Source organism: Camelus ferus, chromosome 23 (assembly GCF_009834535.1).
Source record: "Camelus ferus isolate YT-003-E chromosome 23, BCGSAC_Cfer_1.0, whole genome shotgun sequence".
Taxonomy (NCBI): domain Eukaryota; kingdom Metazoa; phylum Chordata; class Mammalia; order Artiodactyla; family Camelidae; genus Camelus; species Camelus ferus.
Genome location: NC_045718.1, coordinates 17,853,858 through 17,874,075, shown reverse-complemented (window position 1 = coordinate 17,874,075; position 20,218 = coordinate 17,853,858). Strand labels below are relative to the sequence as shown.

Sequence of the window (20,218 nt, the reverse complement as noted above, 5' to 3'; positions counted from 1 at the left end):
CCTCCTGGTCCCTCAACCCAGCTTCCCTTTGATTATTATTTGCCAAGGGCATAGCATGCAAGATACCCTCATAGGTGCAGCTGGGGAAACTGTTCTTAAAAGAGTTCATAACCTAAAGGAGCGATAGGATAACCAACTGCAAAAATGACGTCAGGTCCACACGTAGAGTGTTAATAGCCACACACGGCAGAAAGAACACGCTCCCGGAAAACCGAAGTCACAGACAACACTTCTGAATGGGAAAATCAGGGAGAAAGCAGTATTCAAGCTGGTCTTAAAGGAGAGGTGGGATTTCTCTAGGCAGAAATGTGAGATTGGAGTAGGAGGAGGTGTTCCGGAAGGAAGAAACAGCATGAGCAAAGATGGCAGCGGGCACAGGTAATCAGCAGCTCCACCTCCTGCTGTCTTAGGGTACTGGCAGAGAGGGAGTTCTAAAGCTGGGGTCCATGGAGCTTTGAGAAAGTCTGAGAATACCCCACCATGCCAAATTATGTTTATGTATGTATGTGCACTTTTCTGGAGCGAGGGCCCACAGCTCTCCTCCCATTCTCAAAAGAGTTTAGATCCTAGAAAAGGTTAAAAAAACAGTAATCCAGATCTCCCGAATGACAATTTACAGGTGGGTTGAAGCAGCTGTGTTTTGGTTTTTGTTTTTTTTTTTAAAACAAGCTCCTTCGAGAACTGTCCAGTGCACACCTCGGATCTCTAGACAGGCCCAAGGGGGCTTTGAAATGCTAGCCTCACACAGGCTTCTTTCCCTTCGCCCACTCGAATTCCCCACCCCCACCCCAGTCTCCACTGCCTTAAAAGAGTTAAGGGAGGCCGGGTCAGAGGAGTAGAGAGGAAAATCAGGGACTCAAGCAAAGACTCTGGAATCTCCTTCAGAGATGGCGGTGGGTGGGAGCCTTTCCACCCTAAGGCTGGAGAAGGTCAGAACGCCCGGTCGGGTCCCCTCCGCCCCCCAGCAAACCTATGGTCAAATTCTGGGAAATTCCAAACCAGTCGGCATTGCTGCGGCAGACATTCCCGGACGCCGGCGCGCGATGCCCGCCGCGGCCGCTGGGTGGCGCGTCGCCGGGCGCCGAGCGTGGGAAGCGCGGGCGCGCGGGCGGGCTGAGCTCACACACCCGGGAAGCGGCCGCGGGAGAGCTGGCGTCCGCAGCGGCTGCGCATCTCGCTCCTCCCGCTGGGCGCTTGGGGGGCGGCGAGGCGGTTGTGCGGTCCCCCGGGAGGGAGGCGGCTAAGAAAGGTAAGAGCGGGGCCCCGGCCGGGTGGGAGGGGGCGCCGCGGCTGGGCCTGCGGACGGCCTCCGAGGGCCCCAGGGCAGGGGTGGGCCCCCTGGGGGCGATACCCCGGTCCCCGCCGCGCTCGGGTCGCGCCCCACCCTCGCTGCGGCGCGGCCTCCCCGCGCTGCTGCCCGCGCCGCGTGGGTGGGAGCGGATCGGGGCCGGGAGCAGCCCTGGCCGGTCCCCGGGCTCCGCGGCCGGGGCCAGCAGGGCGGGGGAGGTGGATGAGCAGCCCCCTGGGCCCGGCCGGCGAGCCCCAGCCCACTCCTCACCTTCCGTTCCTCGCTCCGCAGTGGGCGTGGTGCCCCTCTGCTGCAGAGGGGGCGCCTGGAGTTGAGGAAGGCAGTGGGGGAGGGAGAGCGCAGAGACAGGTGGTTGAGGGGGCGAGCGATGGTGCGCGAAGGCTCGTGATATTAATGCGGATTTCTTTCTCCCCCCTTCTTCAGGGGGCGCGGAGGTGCGCGTGGAGGAGGAGGCGGGAAGGCCAGAGGCATAGCTCGGGAGAGGCAGGCGCTGGCGGAGATGCCGCTGGGCAGTGTCTCTGTTCAGTAATTCCCCCCTCCTTCCAAAATTAATAAAGGGGGTGTGGTGGTGCGAGTGGAGGAGTTTGATGAAGACCTGGCCCAGAACTGCCCTGAACTGCCCCAGGCCGGCTGTCTGGCTCCCGCGTGCATATCCGGGAGCCACAAGCATGGAGCATCTGCAGAGGCTGGGAGTGGGGGCTGGGGGTGACCATGCCCTGGATCATAACCGCTCCAGCAACAGAGACAGCTCCAGAGAAGGGGCTGGGAGAAGGACGGTGGTTGGGGGGGGAGGGTCCGGAAGCGAAGGAGAATCTCCAGGCCTACAAACCAAGTTCATAGATGGTGGGTTGGCCAGGATGTGGTGGGAGGTGGGGGCTCCAGGGAAATAGGGTAATGTCCTGAGGACCCCCTCCTTCCAGCTTTGTAGCCGTAGACCAAAATTTGGGATTCGGCATTTGCCAAATGTGCCTAATTTTTTTTTTCTTTCCCTTTCGGTTTGTTTTGTTTTTTAGAGGAACGGCAAATGACAGAGCAGAGGAAAGGCTGGCCCAGCCAATCCTGGAGCCGCTGCAGCACTGGTTCCCCAAACAAACACATTCTGGTGCAAGGACAGAGAGGAGGGGGCTGCTGGCACACACCCCTCCCCTGCCCCTGGCCCCGTTGCTTCTCCCCTTTGGGAAGGGCAGCCTGGCCGCCTTAGGCTGCGTGGACAGAGGCTGCCTTGGGCCAGGGTGGTGATGGTGCTGCGGCCCCTCCCTGCTGCCCAGCGTGGGAAGAAGAATGCAGAGCCAGGCAAGTCTCCCTCTGTGTCCTCCGGGGTGGAAGGAGCAGGTATAGACAGGGCTGGGGCAGCCAGGGCCTGGTGTTGCTTTGGCATTGGTGGCTAGAGGGCTGTGCCTCCAGCCCCTTGGGTTTGGTTCCACTCCCGGCCTGTCCCTGGCACTCGGCAACTGCGTCTGTGTGCTTATTGGTGCCACCATGTTATATAACGCTTATATAATCTCCCAGGGCGAGCACTGTCTCCGCTCTCAGGTCACGCAGACACTGTGTCCGTGTGGGAGTCAGGATCTGGGGAGGCTTGTGGGTGGACTTACGCCCCCATTCTCAACCTGGCTCCTTCTCCTGATCCCGGCTGTAAGAGGGGGAGATAGGAGAGGAGGGACCCAGTCCACACCAGCTGTCTGGGGCGGAGGAAGATGGGCATCCTTCCTCATCTTCTTGCCCCTCTCGTGTCCCCCTTGCCCAGTGGACCATCTGGTGGAGTGATGCCATTCTTGTGCCTTGAGGCCAGCTTTTTGTTCTCGGGGGTCCCCTGGCATGGCAGGTGGGTGTGGTGAGATGACTCTCAAAATGTTGTGGTGGAGGAATACCTGGTCTATAGGGTTGGATAAAGAGAGCGAGAAATTAGCTCTGCCTTTGAGGTTTTGAGCATTAGTGACTGGAAGGATGGGGTTGTGGTGGCATTCTAAGAGATTTGGAGCCGGCCCAGGGGCTAGAGGATGGTCAGGGAAGGGTGTACAGGGAAGTGGATCAGACAGCAAAGATAAACATGGTGTTCTTTTACTGTACTCTCCACTGGGCTGTCCCTGGTTACCAGGGCAACAGAAGCAGTGATGAAAATCATGCCTTTCGTTTAGTGGAAAAATCTGGCTCCTCCTCCCTCCTCTTCCTTCTCTAATCGCCTACAGCCTATTGGGAGGGTGATGACTCCAGGGATCACAGGCCCCAACGTGGCCCTTTCAGGCCCCCCGCTTCCCCATTTGTTATCCTCTCCCCTCTTCCTGCATCCCCTGTCTCCCCCGGAGCTCTGTAATTGGCAGTTGCGTAGGAGTTGGACTGGATGGAGGGGGAAGGGCGTGGACGTCATTACAGGGCAGGGTGAGCAGAGCGTGGGCAGAGCTGTGGATGTGGGAATGGCTGGCACACAAGGAGGGTCAGGCATTGATCATCTAGATGGCCCTTGTTTCTGGGATGGTGGGAAGGGTGGGTGTGATGATGGGAGGCCCACAGAGCCTGGCAGTCTGGTGTGGCGGTGGTGGGGAATAGGAAGGCCTTGAGGTTTTCTGGTGTGGTCGTGGCTCCGGGAAAAAGCTAGGATTCATTCATTCAGCACTTTTTGGGTGTCTACCGTGTTAGGTAAGGTTTGGGGAGCTAGGAAGACACAGGTTAAGTAGAGCTTGGCCTGGACCTTGAAGAGATTGTGGTAGACGGGAGGAGGATGGGCATTTGGGGGAAGATCAGCTGGTGTTGCTACAAACCTCGAATCTGGGGTCTCAGGCAGGAGACTGGCAGTATTCCAGACTGGAGGTGATGGATGAGGGTGGAGCCTGTGGGATGCGGGGGAAGGGGTAGTTCAGAGAGCCCCTCTGGCTTGGGGACAGGACCTGGCGGAGAGAAAGTGCTGACATTTGGAGCCTTCATGATTGACAGAAAAATCAGGGTTCAAACTTCTTTGGGGGGAGTCATGTTTGATTTGCTTTTGGACATATTCCTCAAGACGATGGTAGGGTATCTAGATGGAAATGTTTACGGTCAGGCCAATAAAGTTTGCAATAAAAGTCAGTTCTGGGAAGCGATTTGGAGGAAATTGTAGTATGAAGCCTGGAAGGTGTGAGGTTGCTGAGAAGGTGTGGAGAGAGAGATCCAGGGCCTGGGGCATCGGCCTAGAACTGGGTGAGGCTGGATGCCTCGTACTTGTTTATTATCCCAGGGCCCGTCCAGACTGCTGGACCAGTTTCTGCTAATGAACACCCACGTCTTCTACCAAACCACACCCCTTTTTGAAGTTCAGGTTTCTGTTTTAAGTTTTCTTCTCCCTAGTAACTATGTCGGGAAGGGTAAGTCCTGGAAAGACAGATACCTATACACTCATCTCTCCAAGCTCTCCCCTTGACCTTTGCTGTACCGTTCACTTACAAATTACTCAGGCTCTGAGGTGTGCTGTGAAGATGTACCATAGGTCCTTAGCCTCCACCAGCACTGCTTTTTTTTTCTGGTTCCTTTCCAGTCATCACTCGGGAGGAATAAGAGCAGTGGACAGAGCTAGGAGGCCTTTGCCAGCTACGTGATCTTGGACAAATCACTTCTTTTTCTAGGCTTCCGTGCCTAGTCTCAAGGTCTAGTTTCTTTCGGCTCTGAAGCCTTCAGATTTGATGTCGAAAGCTTTTTCCACGTTTGCCCAGGTTTCTGATGCAGGCTTTTGAAATCACCAGCCCATGTTTCTTTGGTGCCTTGTGGGAGGGAGTGGCAGGGATCTGGGCTGCTGGTCCCTAAAGCAGGCTTCTGTCTCCAGAGGAGCCAGCCCTCCAGGCAGAGGGTGGCCCCTGTTCCTCTTGGGAGCTAGGAACTGCTAGAAAAGCAGGTTTTGCCAGTGACCAGGAGTTGGCCAACTACGGCCCATGGACCGGATGCCTGCTTTTGTAAATAAAGTTTTATTGGCACATAGACATGCCCACTGTCCATGTGTTGTCTGTGGCAGCTTTCATGCTGCACTGGTGTAGCTGAGTAGTTGCAACGGAGAACTTGTAACCTACAAGCCTAAAGTCTTTACTGTCCTGCCCTTCAAGAAAAAATTTGCTAACCCCTATCCTAGACTACCAGAAAAGTGTTTGGATCTCCACTGGGGATGCTTACTGTGGTCATTTTGGATCCCTAGGGTTCTTGAAAATTCTGCCTTGGGCCTTCCTTTGTGATCCTGTGAGAGGCTGATGTGGCAGTTGAGATGGTCAATTCTTAGAGTCAGTCCCAAGATAGTAGTCCTGTATCTGGGAAACCCCGTTCATTTTCATCCCTTTCCCTGAAGCCTGGAGGGGGTCTGTTCCCCTGACCCTCCCCTCCCCCCAACAATACTACTTTGAGCCTGGAGGCCTGAATTCCTCATCAGGGACAAGCTACCCTCCCTCTCATTTCCCAGGCCTATGCGGAGGAGGATGGACCAGCCCAAGCCCAGTGTCTGGTGAGAAGGAGTGGCTCCCGGGTCCTGCCAAGTCCTACACACACTTCCCTTGATAGCTTTGCTTTGTCACTTCCGGGCTCAGTGTGCCCTTTAGTTCTGAGGCCCTGGAGGTGCATGTGCAGAGAGAGCTCGCACCCCAGCCTGGCTCATCTGCCTCAGCCTGGCACCCTTCCCTCTCTGCCAGAACAAGGGCCTGCAGCTTGGGGTTTGTGGGGTTTGTTTCTGCGTTGACTTGGGGCCAGGATCGGCACTCAGTATTCTTGTGGCCAACGTCACAGAGTCCCCGTGTGTCCTGGTCCCCACCTTTTTTGACATGGTCCTCAGACTGGAGTCTTGGGGAGACCCCTGGCTGGGAACAGGATGGGGTTCACGTTCTTGCTTTTACACACCAGTAGCACAGAGCAGTTGGGTCACTTCTGCTCATGGCTGAGATAGGAAGTGAGACACTTTGGTGGCAAGAGGAAACCACGTGCTCGGAGCAGCACTGGGCGGGGAGGATGACTGAGGTTTATTCCCATTGCAGCTGGAAGGGAGGAGGCTGGCAGTGGGAGGAGGGAGCAGACGACCCAGAATAGCAAAGAAGACAGAAGCTGAGCGCACCAGAGCTGCTTTTAGCCGGTAATGGTAAGCCTGACTCTAGCAGTCTTATTTCTCACCTCCCCTACACACACGTTTTCCCCAGAGGCCGGATCTCTGACTGTTCTCATCAAAAAAGAAAAAAAGGAAGGTCTTAACCAAAAATCCTCTCTAAATACCTTTCTTTGCAGAGTGTAGGGTGACCCCACACTACACAGGTTTACAGGAATGTTCAGCCAAGTGCACTGACGTGGAGAAACATTCATCTACTACAGAATTACTAAGGATCTGTTCCTTGTGGGGCACTATGTGAAGCTCAGAGGATACAGAGATAAGCAAAGGATTCACAGTGTGGTCTGGAAGGTATATGGGCAGTTGAACCAGTTTTAATACGATCTGCACTAACTAGATCGTGAGCTTCAGGCCAGCACATCTGTGTCAGTCATGTTCATGGCCATCGCCCGCGTGTGGGGTATCATGCTTGGCACGAGGGGGCACACACGTGTTTACCTGGCTGGCCCATCCTTATTTGATCTGTCCTGGAAATGTGCAGGAGGGCTCTGAGGAGGTGAGTGGAGAGAGAGGAGCTCATGGCAGCGTGTGTGACAATCTGGGGCAGAGGTGGACTTAGCTGGGTGCCCTGGTAATGCGAGTGCCATTAAGGAGAAAGCAGGTGGAAGGGTTGACCGTGTGGGAATGAGGGACGCCTTTGGCATCAGGACCAGGAGGAAGCAGGAGAGTGACCTGGTACAGAGAGGTGAGTTAGCGGCCCCACCTCTCTGGATAAAGCCGGGGGCTGGGGAAGAAGGAAGAAGCGACCAGTGGCAGGGAAGGTGGGACTGGGGTGAAAACCAGCATGAGAGGGAACCTAGAGGCATCTCCAGGCCCAGGGTGGATGCACAGCTGAAGCAGGTGAGTCCCAGGCGAAGATGACAGCAGTGACAGAGAGAAAGCAGGGCTCTCAGCCCTGTCCCGCAGTCTCCTCAGAAATGACCGTGTCCAGGTGTGACCCAGAGAACCACGTTTCCCCGCAGTGGGGCAGATGCAAGGAGATTATCTACAGTTTGAAATTATAGTTACTCTTCTTTCTGAAGTTCTTACCTTGGACATTTTCACGCATCTGTGAAGGTAGAGAGAGTGTAAGAATCCTCAGTGTTCCCATCACCCAGGTCCCACCTGTCATCAGCACATGGCCCCTGTCGTGTCATGTGTACTTTCACCTTCCTTATTCCTCACTCCCTTCTTGGATTATTTCACAGCAAATCCCAGATGTCATAATTTCATCCACAAATACTCCATTATGAATCTCTAAAAAGCAATATGTTTTAAAACATAACCCCAGTAGTAATATCACCCCTTGCAAAGGCACTGTCATTCTTAATAACACCGATCATCTGTTCAGTTGTGTCCCTGGCTTGTCTTATTTTTTTTTTTTTTTAATATTGGTTTTGTTTGAATCAGGCTCCAAACAAGATCCACATGTTTCATACAGTTCATGATTGGTCTCAACGTCTCTGTTCATAAAGATTATGCTCAGTCTTAAAAGAATTATAGGAGGAGGGTAATAGTTCAGTGGTAGAGTGCATGCCTAGCAGGCACGAGGTCCTGGGTTCAATCCTCAGTACCTGCATTTAAAAAAAAAAAGAAGGAAAAAAAAGAATCATGTATTGCAATTCTGCTGTGTAGAATTACGTAGCTGCCTCCATCCCGCCAGTCAGCCGCCCTCAGCAGCTTTCCTGAGTTTTGTTGAACCGGTTGTGATTTTTGGAGCATTCTTCATCATTCCTCTTGTCTTGTGGCTTTCTGTAAGTAGTCATTTTCTCCTTCCTTCAGTAAGTGTTTCTGGAGAGCCTGCTCTGTTGCCAGGCACTGTACCAGGCCCTGGGCATACGGCTGTGAAAATGCAGGCTGGGCCCTGGGCTCCTGGAGCTTACAGTCTGGCCACGTGGGAGCTGTTGTGGGTCTGCTTGTTGCCCACCCCCCACCCCATGTTCATCACGGCCGAGCTGCGTCACCACGACAGTCACTTCCATGCTGACAGATCTGCCACGTCCTAGGGCTTGGTACCCATGTCCTCATGCTGTCCTTTTATGTGGTTGATTGGTGGTGTCCCCTGGACTGATGAAGAAGCCAGGTGTGGCTTCTGTGGCAGGTCCCTGTTTCCTAGCCATGCCCTGGGATTCTAGCAGCGTCACCAGCTGAGTTTGCGTGTGTCCATTTGACACTCCGGGCTTGAGCGTGTGCCGCTCAGCTGGTTAGCGTGGAGAGCTTGCTCAGCTGGCGGACTGTGGAGAGGCTGAGTGAAAACATCTGGAAGATGCTCGGAACCATTAAAGGGCTCAGCACACGCCACGGTGCCAGCATGTTCTTTGAGCAGGTCGGCTGTTTCCGTGTCTTTGTGGACTTCTGGTAGGTTTGAGGCGTTTGCTCATAACGATGAGACTGTCTGCCTAATTAGGCCCGTTTTCTCAGCTTGCCGTTCTTTGCCGAGCAGGACGGTATGGGGTGACCGTGCTGCGTCAGAGGCAGAATCTGATGGAACAGATCAGGCCGGTTTGCTAATAATGGTCTGTCTGGGATTTGCATTTGCATTTGTCTGTGAATAAATAATCAGACTTAAGTTTGGATGCTATGACTTTCGATTTTGAGAATGCTCCACGATTCCTGTTGTATTTTTCCATTTGCAGTTCAAATGCAGCTATATTGCAGTTCCTGGATTATAATGTCTGAGCCTTTAAAAAAAAAAACCTTAGTTAATAAAAATCAATATATTCTCAGATACAAAGACTAGTTTTCCTTCACCTCTCCAAGATCTTTCTTTGTGGGCTTAAGAGAGTCATACAGACTATATGAATATGCTGTGATTGTCACTAAGGGCCACATCATTTAGAGTCTGATGATATGTTTTATTTTCTTCTAATTAAGTCATCTTTAATTATTTTGATGATTACTGGTATTGGTTAAAACTTTTGAGCAGATTTCTCTGTGTGTGTGTGTTTATATGTACAGTATCGATGTGCCAGTACGTTACACGCATTATGAAACACAAAATGAAAAGTTAAAAATGGTCAGATGTGTTGTATTCTCTGCCTCCTTCCTGCGTAAACTACTTGGGTCCTGCCTGAGGGCAGCCCCTCTTCTTCGCGCTCAGTTTCAGCCCCTGAGACGTACTCAGACTTCTCTCCGGCCTTTCCCTGTCCTCGCGTGTCCAGATGCTACTGTTCTTCTCATCTTACAAAAAGTCTCCTTTGACCACCCCCCTCTTACAGCTACTGCCTGTTTCTCTGGCCCCAGCCCCAAGAGCGTTCGGGTCTTGCTCCCTTCACTTCCTCTCTCGGGTCCCCTCCAGGCAGGCTTGTCCCCACCACTCCGGACTGACGGTGCTCTTGTCCAGGCCGGCGGTGACCTCCGTGTTCCTGAATCTTGTGGCCCTTCATCACAGTCGCTTCAGCTAGACTCGGCACAGCTGGTCGTGCTCTCTTCCTTGAAGCTCTTTTGTCACTTGGCTTCCGGGGCATGGATTTCTGGTTTCCCAACCTGTCTCATTGGCCATCCCTTCTCAGCATCTCATCTCCCCAACTGCCCAATGTTAGAAGGCCTAGGGCACCTCCTCTCCATCTTCTCTCTTTCTGTTTGTGAGCTGCTCCCACCTCATGGCTTTAAATACCATCTATGTGGATTTTGTCTTAAATTTGCTTCCGAGTAATCCCAGGAGATAAGCAAGACTGACCATGAGCTGATAAAGGTTGAAGCTGGGTAATGGGTACCTGGGGGTTTATTATACTGTTCTGTCTAGTTTTGTTTGTGTTTGAAGTTTTCCATAATGAAAAGTTAAAAAAAAAATTACACACTGATGACCCCAGTTATTTGTCTCAAGCCCAGTCTTTCTCCTGAAGTGTAGTTCTACGTAGCTGTCTGCCTACTTAATGTTTTAACTTGAATGCTAATAGACATGCCCCAAACTGAATTGATTTTCCCACACAAATATATTCCCCTTCTGCTCCCTGATCTTGGTTGTGAGAGTGCCATCCTTCCTGTTTCTCTTCCAAAATACCTATGGTCATGCCTCACTTTTCTTTCTTATGTCCTTCAATCAGTCCATCAGCAAATATTGTTGACTCTACCTGCAAAATATATCTAGAGTATGACCAGTCAGAACTGCTCCCACGGCCGTCACCCTGGTCCAAGCTGCCTTCATCTCTCATCTGCCTCTCCTTTGCCCCTTACGGGCTGTAGTCCTCACAGTAGCCAGAAGGATCCCGTGAGACGTAGGCCACATCATGCCTGGGCTCCAAGCCCTGCTGTGGCTTCTTTCCACACTCAGTGGAAGCCGTGGTCCGTGGAGTGGTCCACCAGACCCTGCAGCTTACACTGTCGGGTAGAAATATAACGAGTTACACATGGGCACGATGTATGTAATTTAACATTTTCTAGTAGTTAAATTGAAAAGGAAAAGGAAAGAGGTGATGTTAGTAATTTACTTAACCCTGTATGTCCAAGCTGTTTTCATTTCTGATGTGTATTTCATTGCTGGTTTCGCACTAAGTCACGCCCGTAGCACATCGCAGTTAGGACTCGCTGCATTTCGTGTGCTCAGTAGCCTCGTGTGCCTGGTGGCTGCCGTGCTGGAAATGCAGGTCTGTGCATTCTGGCCCCACTTTGCTTCTGTGTCCTCCTCTCCTGTTGCTATTCTCTTCTTTCACTTTGCACCAGCCACACTGGCCTCCGTGCTGTTCCTCAAATAAACTAGACGTTTCCTGCCTTAGGGCCTCTATACCCGCTGTTCCCTCCCTTGGGGGTGCTTTTCCCCAGGTAGCCACCTAGCTGACTCTCAGTTCCTTTGGGTCTGTGCTTGGGTCCTGCCTACCTATTGCCTCACCCTCCCCTGTGCACACACTTGCTACCATTTCCTGCATCTCTTCCCCACGATGCTTTTTCTCCATAGCACCACCACCATTTAGCCCACTGTGAATTTCTGTTACTTCATATATTTGCTCTCGCTCTCCACTGGAGTGTGTGTGAGCTCTGTGAGGGCAGGGGTTTGTGTATGGTTTGTTCCCTGCTGTATTTGCAGAGCGTGGAAAAGTATCTGGCACGTGGGAGAGGTGAATAGATGTTGTTGAGGAATTAAATGAAATGTACTGTTGAGAATGATTCTTTTTCAGTGAGAGCCATTGAATTGAGTATACGTTATTGTTTCAGAATATCTGGGTGTCATATTTTGCAATATGACAGTTTGAGGGTCTGGTTCAAGTCACGGTACTTTCAGAGTCCTCTCTCTAAAGATGTTAGTATGGGTTCAACTTATAAATGTTTCAAGACCCCTGAAACAGTGTATTTCATGCATTTCATTGAGAGATTTACAAACTAGCTGGGTATTCTGTCTTAAGTGTTTGCATAGATACAAGCTTTTAGAGATAGTGTCCTTCCACCGAATTTGGTTAACATCATCACGTGACAGTGGAAATGATTTCCGAATGCCGGTTTTTGAAATGCTCTTTCTGTGACGTAAGTCTCTTTCAAAAAGTAAAGGCTTTCTTTCCCATTTTTAAAATGTTGCCTTTACCTTAAAGAGACAGGTTAAATATTTAATTTGTTCAAAAAGTATTCATTACTCAGCACTCTCCCAACAGGCACTCATTGTAGAAGAGGTCAACAAATTTTGGAACCTTGTTTCTGGCTTAAAAAGGAGTATATAATTTCTGTTTTAAGTAGAGCCACTCTTCCAGGTAGTCCACCGTGAGGTGTCTGTGACAGTGTGGTCCAGTGCTTGGCAGGTCTCATCCCTTCGCCCAGGAGGCCCCGTGCACACGTGCTGCCCTGGAGGTGAGCACGGCAGGGATTGCTGGAAGAGATGGCCGAGGTAGCGAGAGGAGCCAGCTGTCTTCCTAAAGGGAGAGGTGCCATGTCTCTGAAGCATTGTGACCGTCTTTCATCAGCTCACCTGTACGTGGAAGATGCTGGTGCATATGCTTCACACCCGTGTTGTTGATCTCCAGGGTGTATCAGCTGTCTACATGCCGTTGGAGTCGTCGTTCCAATTGCGGTGACCAGAAGTACCATTTAAAAGATGAACGGCTGGATTGAGAACTGTAGCTCTTGCGGGGAACAGAGGCCCTGGGTACTTCCTGCTGCAGTAGAGACCATCTCCCACGTGCCCTGGACTCGACATCGATGAGTAAGGCTTGTCCCCAGTGGGTCAGTCTTCATTACTTAGAACACTAGCCAACCCCTCAGCATCCGTTCTTGACACACGTTTGCACAGGGCCTCCTGTGGGAGAGGCTCCATGTTTCTGGTTGGAGTGGGTGGGCACAGGAAAGAGGGAGTGTGCCGCTGTGAATGGGACCTGGCCTCCGTCCTCAGGGAGCTGGCGGTTAGTGAGGGAGACAGACACCCGTGCTAAATACAAGACAAAGCATGAGAAGGATGTGGATGGAGTGTAGGAAAGTGTTACATTAGCTGGAAGGGGTTGGGATTTGGAGGATGTCTCTTGGAAAATGAGCAAGGAGTATCTTGTTCGTGGCTGAATCCTCAGAGCCTCACACTGAGCTTCAGCCCTATCAGTAAATACAAATTTGATAATAGTTGGGTATTGAAGGAGTGGGGCTTCCCCCGGAGGTGCAGTGTGGAAGCCCAGGGACGGAGGAAGAGAGGTCTCGCTGGGAGGAGGTGGTCGGCGTGCCCCGAGGGATGTGTGCCCCAGGAGAGGGGCTGTGTATCGCCAGGTTAGGGCCAGTCTCTTAGGGCCTTGACCAGCCTCCTAGGAATTTGATTTTGGCAGTTTTCAACCTCTTTTTGTACCACTTCTCCTTGGGAATTGGGTGGAAACTATAGTCTCTTTCTCTAGGAGAAAATACATCACGACAGCACGTGATTTGACATCTACCATCAGCGAACTCACAGATCCCAAGTTATAAAACCCTGCCAGAGGCCGGGGAACCGTCAGTGCTTACTGAGCTCTTTAAACGGGGATAAGATGCTTTTTTCCCGCTGGAGTCTTCAGGAACTGACTCAGATGAGTGTGTAGGCATTCTGGATTTTAAGGGCACTGGTAAGTGGCAGGCACAGTATTGGCCCGTTTGAGCCTGGGGAAGCAATGGAGAATTGCCCGGGGAGGGGGGCCCTCTGTCCGCTGACATGGAGAGATCTAGTGTTTGCTCCATTGAGTAGGGGATGAAAAATTTTACCTGAGGAAAGATAGAAAAAATTAACTTTTAAAACTTACTAATTCAAAATATGAAATGCTTATGCTAATTTTTTTTTTTTTTCTGTAATAATGGTTTCCTGCTCAGATACCCAGCCAAGCAGTAATTACAGACATAGAGAGGCAGTGTATTGCATTTCCGGGAACAATGCATATGGAAGGGAGTCATTAGAGTTTCATATCACCAAGGTATTGGGTTCAGAGAACTCCTTGGCAATCCTGACTCATCAGGGAGGGCTGCCTGGTGGAGGAGTGCAGCAAGATTTCACAGGCTGCTTAGAAAAGCAGAAAGACTGAGCTAAGGGCTGGGCTTCTTTTAAAATTGCTTGGTTTTTGTTTGTGTTGTCATAAAAATTCCTATAAAGAGTATCTGTTAAATAAATTAAAAAAGCAAACTTCCTGTCCTATAGGAAGGACTCGTGACATGCGAAAGGAGGCATACAGATAGACTTTTTGGAGATTTAAGAAAACCCGTTGTGGGCAGCACAGTGTTGCCATTTCTGCCTTTGTGTGTGGTAGGTAAGTTCATTCACAGAGGGGTGAGTTTGAGGGGCAGTGAGGCAGTGTTTTGTCCCAGGGAACAGCATTGATTGAAAATTGGCCCTGTGCCAGGCGGTGCTAGCTGCTAGTGAGCACCAGAAGGCACCACTGGAATGGAAGGGGCTGGCTCTCGCCCTCCTGCACGGGGTAGACCCTGGGGTCTTGAGAGCAGCCGTTGTCTGATGTGTATGGCAGGGCAAGGACTTGGTGGTGGCGATGCAGGCTCTGCGTCCCCTTGGCTGACGTCTTCCACTCATGGGATTTTGCTTTGTGGGGAGGTTAGTCTGTGACGGAGTTTTAAATGTTCTTTCAAGAAGAAGAGCCCCCCCCCCCCCATTTTCTCCAGAGTGGTGTTCAGACTGCAAGTCCAGACACCTTAATGGATCGTGAAATCAATTTACTGGGTTGGGACCAACATGAAAAAAAAGAACATAATAGAAAATATTGGATTGTGTGGTGTGTAGTAAAGATGAGTATGATTTCATGAGGCTGTTTCAGTTATAAGTGTAGACGTGTCTATATCTACACAGATACATAGATATATACATGTACGTACCTACACACATGTGTGTATGTACTGGGCCACCTTGTAAACTTTTTTTATTTTTTTATAAGGGGAAAAGGTAACTAGATTTATTTATTTACTTATTTTTTAAGTGGAGGTACTGGGGATTAAACCCAGGACCTTGTGCATGCTAGGCAAGCATTCTACCACTGAGCTACCTCTTCCCCTAAACTTTCTTTCTTCCTGTGGGTTAGGGTCCAAAAAGTTTGAGAAACAGGTGCTGGAAGGATTTCTTTGCTCTTGGTGTAGACAGCGGGTTCCAGCCGCTTCCCCTCCCGTGGAGGCCATCTCTGTGGAGACAGATGTGGTGACAGGGCTTTTTTTAAAGAGCAGCAGAGTCAGGCTCTCACAGCGTGATGTGAGGTTTGTCTGCGGCTGCTCGCCCGCCCCGTCCCCACTTCCCTGTGCCCAGTGTTTCCTGCCGTGGAGAGCTGGGGAGAGAGGCCAGGCGGACCTCCCCAGGGATGGGAGCAGAGGTCGCCTCCCTTCGCATGTCTCCAGGTGTGAGTCCCTGGAGGAAGAGGGCCAGCCCTGGGCCTTTCCTCTCCCTTCCAGGCCTGATTAACTGCTCCCATACCAAGGTCAGGGCAGGGGGAGGAAGGGCGTTCTGACTTACTACTCTGCCCCACCGTGGTTCTCTGTTTCTCAGGTTCACAGGGAGGGAGGTTAGAGGTCACACCATCTGGGATGGCTTGAGGGGTTCCTGGTAGGTGGGAGTGAGCCAGTTCCCCCCTCAGAATTACCACTCAGCTCCGTAGTTCTCTGGCTCCATCTTTCCCGCAAAGGAGAGGAGCCTTTCTGGGATGGTAGTTGCTTCTCCTTCCGCCAGCCGTGCTGACCGGCCTGCAGAGCGCTGACCCACTTGTTATACCTCAAATAGAGGTTTAAATTAGGACCTTTAATCTGTAAGAGGCTTACAGCGTGTTGGGTGGCCAGCTGCTCCGGACTCCCTTGTGGACAGCGCAGCACTTTGCCTGGCTGTTGTTGGGTTGAGGGAATCACGGGGGTCGGTGGCTTCATTGCAGGAGCGACCGGGCATGTGGCCTCCCTCGTCGAGGCCTGGGAATAGCAGGGGTCCCAGGGAGGCAGAGCTGTTTGCCCGATGACATTCCTTTTGCTGTCGGCACTTAGAAGCATGGGCCCTAGGAGTGGATGGGTGCTTCTGGGGATGGAGTGGGGTGCTGGTCTGTCCTCGTGATGGTGGAGTCGGGGGCCCAGAATTCCACGGGTCTTGGATGCTGGTGCTGCTTCTCCTGGGCCCCGAGCCTGGCTCCTTGCTGATAAGCAGTCAACTCTGCTGGCTCCACATGGATTTCCCTTCCACCTGTCCATCAAGAGCTATGTGTCCAGCACGGTGCTGGGTGCCCTAGGGGACACACAGAAGCCTAGGACTTGGGGCTGCCCCCAGATTGCTCATTGTCTTTTCGAAAAGGCCCAGCCAGTGCCTATCAAAGCATTCATTCATCCCACAGACATGTACTTACTTGGCTGGGAGCTGATCGTGGTAGCCAATTATAAAGTTCCAGAGTCACGGGTATGGGGGGAGTACTGTGGGAGAGAGCCCCGGGGCGCTGAGAGCTGGGCCTGAGGGGTGGGATTTGGAGGAATGCGGAGAAGGGAGGATGTGGAAGGTGGGAGGAGTAGCGGGAACAGAGGTGGGGAGAGTGGTCCTCCCCTACGTGCAGGTGGCTGGGACCTCTTCCTCCCCTCCCACTTCTTGAAACAGCCCCAGTTTTAGTCCTAGAGACTCACTCCTCGGACAACATAGACATAGTTCTCAGGTTCCTTCTTATTTTCTCCCCCTGTTTATCATTATAACAACAGTAATGGCTCCTGGCTTTTATTGAGCACTTACTGCATACCACCATTCTATGTGCTTTATGTGGATGGTCTCATTAAGTCTTCCTCTGAGACTGCTGTTAACATATTATTGTGCGCATTTTACAGTTGATAAAATGGAGGCACAGAAAGGTTGAATAACTTGCCCACAGTCACAGAACAAGGATGTGGTTGGGTCAGGAGTCCACCTGGGGCAGCCTGAAGGCAGAGGCTCTGCTCTTAACCCACTGGTTCCCGAACTCGTCTGAATATTGGAATCACCAGGGGATCTTTTAAAATTTCCAAAGCCTGGGCCAGTTACATTACCTCCCAGACCAGTCACATCGCAGTCTCTTGGGGGTGGGACTCAGGCATGAGTAGTTTTGGAAGTTTCCCAGGTGATTTCAGTGTACCAGGTTTAGAAAACACTATCTTAATGTCTGCATTCTCAGGCTTGTGAGTATTTGATTGAATACCTTTTTATCTCTAAGGCAGAGGGGCCTTCCCCCAGGCCCGTGTCACCCTCCATTCCTTGGGGAGTAACTCCAGCTTCTTGTCTGAGGGAGCAGGACCCTCTCGCCCTACATCATCTGGAGCTCCCCAAGAGTGAATCCTGAATTTGGCTAAGCTTCTGAGAAGCTTAGGGCAGAGGGAAGGCTGGTCCCTGGGCGTCAGTGCCCCCTTTTCCCGCCGACTGCTGCCATGGGGCAGAGACAGCTTTCAGAAGCCTGGAGACCTCCGACTGTGGTTTCTCACGTCTTCTGCTCCCCTGGGCCCCTGACTTCAGCGGGGAAGGGAGAGGGTCACATGAGGGCAGATCGCTTCTCGACAAGTCTCGCTCCTCTCTCCTGTCCCCGGGTGAACCTGAAATGGACACGAAGAGCAGCGTCCTTTGGGTGGCTGGGAATGGCACTAAATTTAGCAAAACTGTCGCTGGTGGGGGGCCACCCTGTAGTGAGCCAAAGCCAGCCCCAAGTGGACTAGATTTATAGTCAGCCACACAGCCAGCGTCCTCTGTGCTTGAGCACGTCTGCGGTTATATAGGATCTTTCCATTTCTAAAGCCCGGAAGCTTGTCTGCTGTCCTGTGGGGTCCCCTGGCTCTGCCCCTGTCAGACTTGGGTCCGCCTCCACCGTCCCTCGGGTTGGTTTTCCATCTGTCCTTCCCTCCTGAGTCTGGAGTTCTCACTTCAGTACCTTTGCCTTGGCCTGCAAATTCTTCTATGCCTCTTGGCCAGCGTTGCCAGCCTTCCTTCATTCGCAAGGCTGGCCCTGGAGCGCAGGACCTGAACTTTGGTCAATTTTTCATAGGGCATCTGGCATCTTTGGACACCTTTTGGTCAAAGTTGCTGAGTGGAGAGAAGGAAAGAGCCAGGTGATTAGTTGAACAAGGCTTTGAGGGATGGAGATTTCTGTTCCTTCTTCTCAGAAGCTTAGCCAAATACTTGGTACCCAGCACCCAGAGTGAATGATGATGGGGAGTGGCTGTGGGTGGGCTTTGAGAACCTGACGCTTGGGGATTTCTTTGGTTGGCTCAGTCTTCTGCCGTGACACGGACCATATCTGGGAGGAGGTGAGCTTTGTGGAACTGAAGAGTGGAGATCTGCTGGTGATGGAACATTCACCCCTCCTGGGCCTCCTCCTCCTTCTCAGATCTGAAAGTGGTCGCTTGCTTGACACAGCCTCTTTTGCCTTAATGCTCTGGGAAATAATGAGCGGGTTACGTTTACTCAGCCCTTTCCAAAGTGGATGATTACACTTTGGTCAGGGCTGGGGTCTTGTCTATGTGACATGATTTGTTAGTTCAAGGCATGTTCTCAGGCGAGGCAATTTTGCCCCCAGGGGACATTTGACAGTGTCCAGAGACATTTTTGGTTGTCACAACTGGGGAAAAGAAGGGGTCTTATTAATTAATGTCTAGTGGGTAGAGTCCGGGGGTACTGTTAAGTACTGTACAATGTACAGGGCATCCCTTCTCACAAAAAAGAATTATCCAGTCCAGAACGCTGATAGCACTGAGGTGAAGAAGCCCTCGGATAGGCGGACAGTCTTGAAAAAATGGCCTGGAGAGGTTGTTTCATCCAGATCCCTCCTCTGTTGGAAATGTCTTGAGCCCAGGAGCTATCTAGCCGTCGCCTTCGCCCTTTTACCCCTGCTTCCCCCGTCCCCCACCGCGGCATGTGCAGTGCCCTATAATAATTGTGCTAAGAGGTTGTTTCTAGGGAGCTGCTTAAACCTCTTATGGTCCAGTTTCCCATAGAATCCCTCCTTAAGCACCTGCATGCTCGGTGGTCATCTGGGTAGCTTGGTCAGCTGTGTTCCTGGTGAGGTTCCAGGAGCTGAGGGATGAACTTTCCCAGCACAGCAGGGAAGCCATTCCGTGCGAACATCACAGGGGAGTGATAAGAGTCTAGCCTGGAGCTGTTTTCCTTCGCTCTCCCTGTTGTCGAGGTGTTTGCTCTGCCTCGCAGAACCCAGTTCTGCTTGCTAAAGTTCTCGTAAATGCAGGAAACACATACTCATTGCCCCAGAGAACATGATGTTGCTTCCCAGATAAAACATCCAACCTGCTGCCAGATACCTCGGCAGCCCAGTGATCTCTGCCCTGCCAGCACCGGTCTCCTGCAGTCGACAGGGCTGCTGCGAGGCCAGAGCAGGGGAATGAGACGTCTCCCAAAGTGAGGGCTTCAGCTCTCTCTCCTTGGGGTGTGGAGGTTAGCTGCGGGTGTATTCTAGAATACGCTGGCATTTTCCTTTTCAAGACCAGCTTCACGGTTCTTCCCATGTGACTTCACTGCCTAGACGCCTTAGTTGTGATGTCAAATAGGGAAGGTGGAGGGGAACTTCGTGTGTGATGTGGGGGAAGAGGAGGCTGTGGGAGTGATGGCAAAGGAGATGCGAAGGGCAGATGCCAGGGTGAGGCCAGCAGCCTGAGAGATGTACACATTCTCTCCTGAGTGCCTCTGACATCCTTGCCCCAGGTGACTTCTCAGGGTTGTTCTCCTGCCTCCAACACAGTCACTCAATTTCCATGAGTGGGAGGGAGACCACTGTGTTTTTAGATGGGCCCAAGTCAAACAGGAAGGTAATTCTACTTAGTGGAGTAAATACAAGTGTTGTTGGAGTTACCTATTTTTCACTCTTTTTATTTTGAGTTTTCTGTTTCCTTTTGTTGTCAGAAGTCACTGAGGGATGGGTCACCTGGCAAATACCCGTCTTCTTGGAGTTCAGGGTCACTGCTTTCCTTGTTCCTAAGTAAAGGGCTAGGAAGATGACTGTGGGCTCAGGAATTGGGTTCTGGATTTCTGCTGTCTGAGCTGGCAACCAGGGCCGTCGAAACCAAGAGCCTCCAAAGTCCTGTTCAGCAATGGTGAACATTTGAGTGGACTGAACGGATGAGTGTGTGTTTATTCAAGAGCAGGAGCCTCCGGGTGAGTCCGGCTTGCTCATCCCAGCCGCAGGTCTGAGCACACCCAGGGTCACATCCTCTTAGTCCAGGATTGGCTGAAGTCACTTCCTTGTGTACCCAGGGCTGCCCACACCCAACCACTGTTTCCTGCGCTGGGTCAGGGCGTGCCCTTCGTTCTCCTCATGACCTCTTGGTAGCTTATCATCATCTGCCAGCTTTCTGGGTTCTTTGGTCTTGGTCCCTGAGCCTCCTTCCAACTTAGCTACCACCTTACTCTGGGTCCTGAGGCTTCTGCTGGGACTTCCTGGCTTCTGAGCCCAGAGCCACTTCCGTGCTGCAGC

The 20,218-nt window shown here is 51.8% G+C and overlaps 1 long non-coding RNA gene across 1 annotated transcript; it reads left to right on the top strand.

Moving 5' to 3' along the window:
• Positions 1-6,300: 6,300 nt before the first annotated feature.
• Positions 6,301-14,697, top strand: LOC116659425. The gene is made up of 3 exons (XR_004314815.1): positions 6,301-6,389; positions 12,341-12,519; positions 13,190-14,697. It is a non-coding gene; the product is annotated as an uncharacterized LOC116659425 (long non-coding RNA).
• Positions 14,698-20,218: the final 5,521 nt, after the last annotated feature.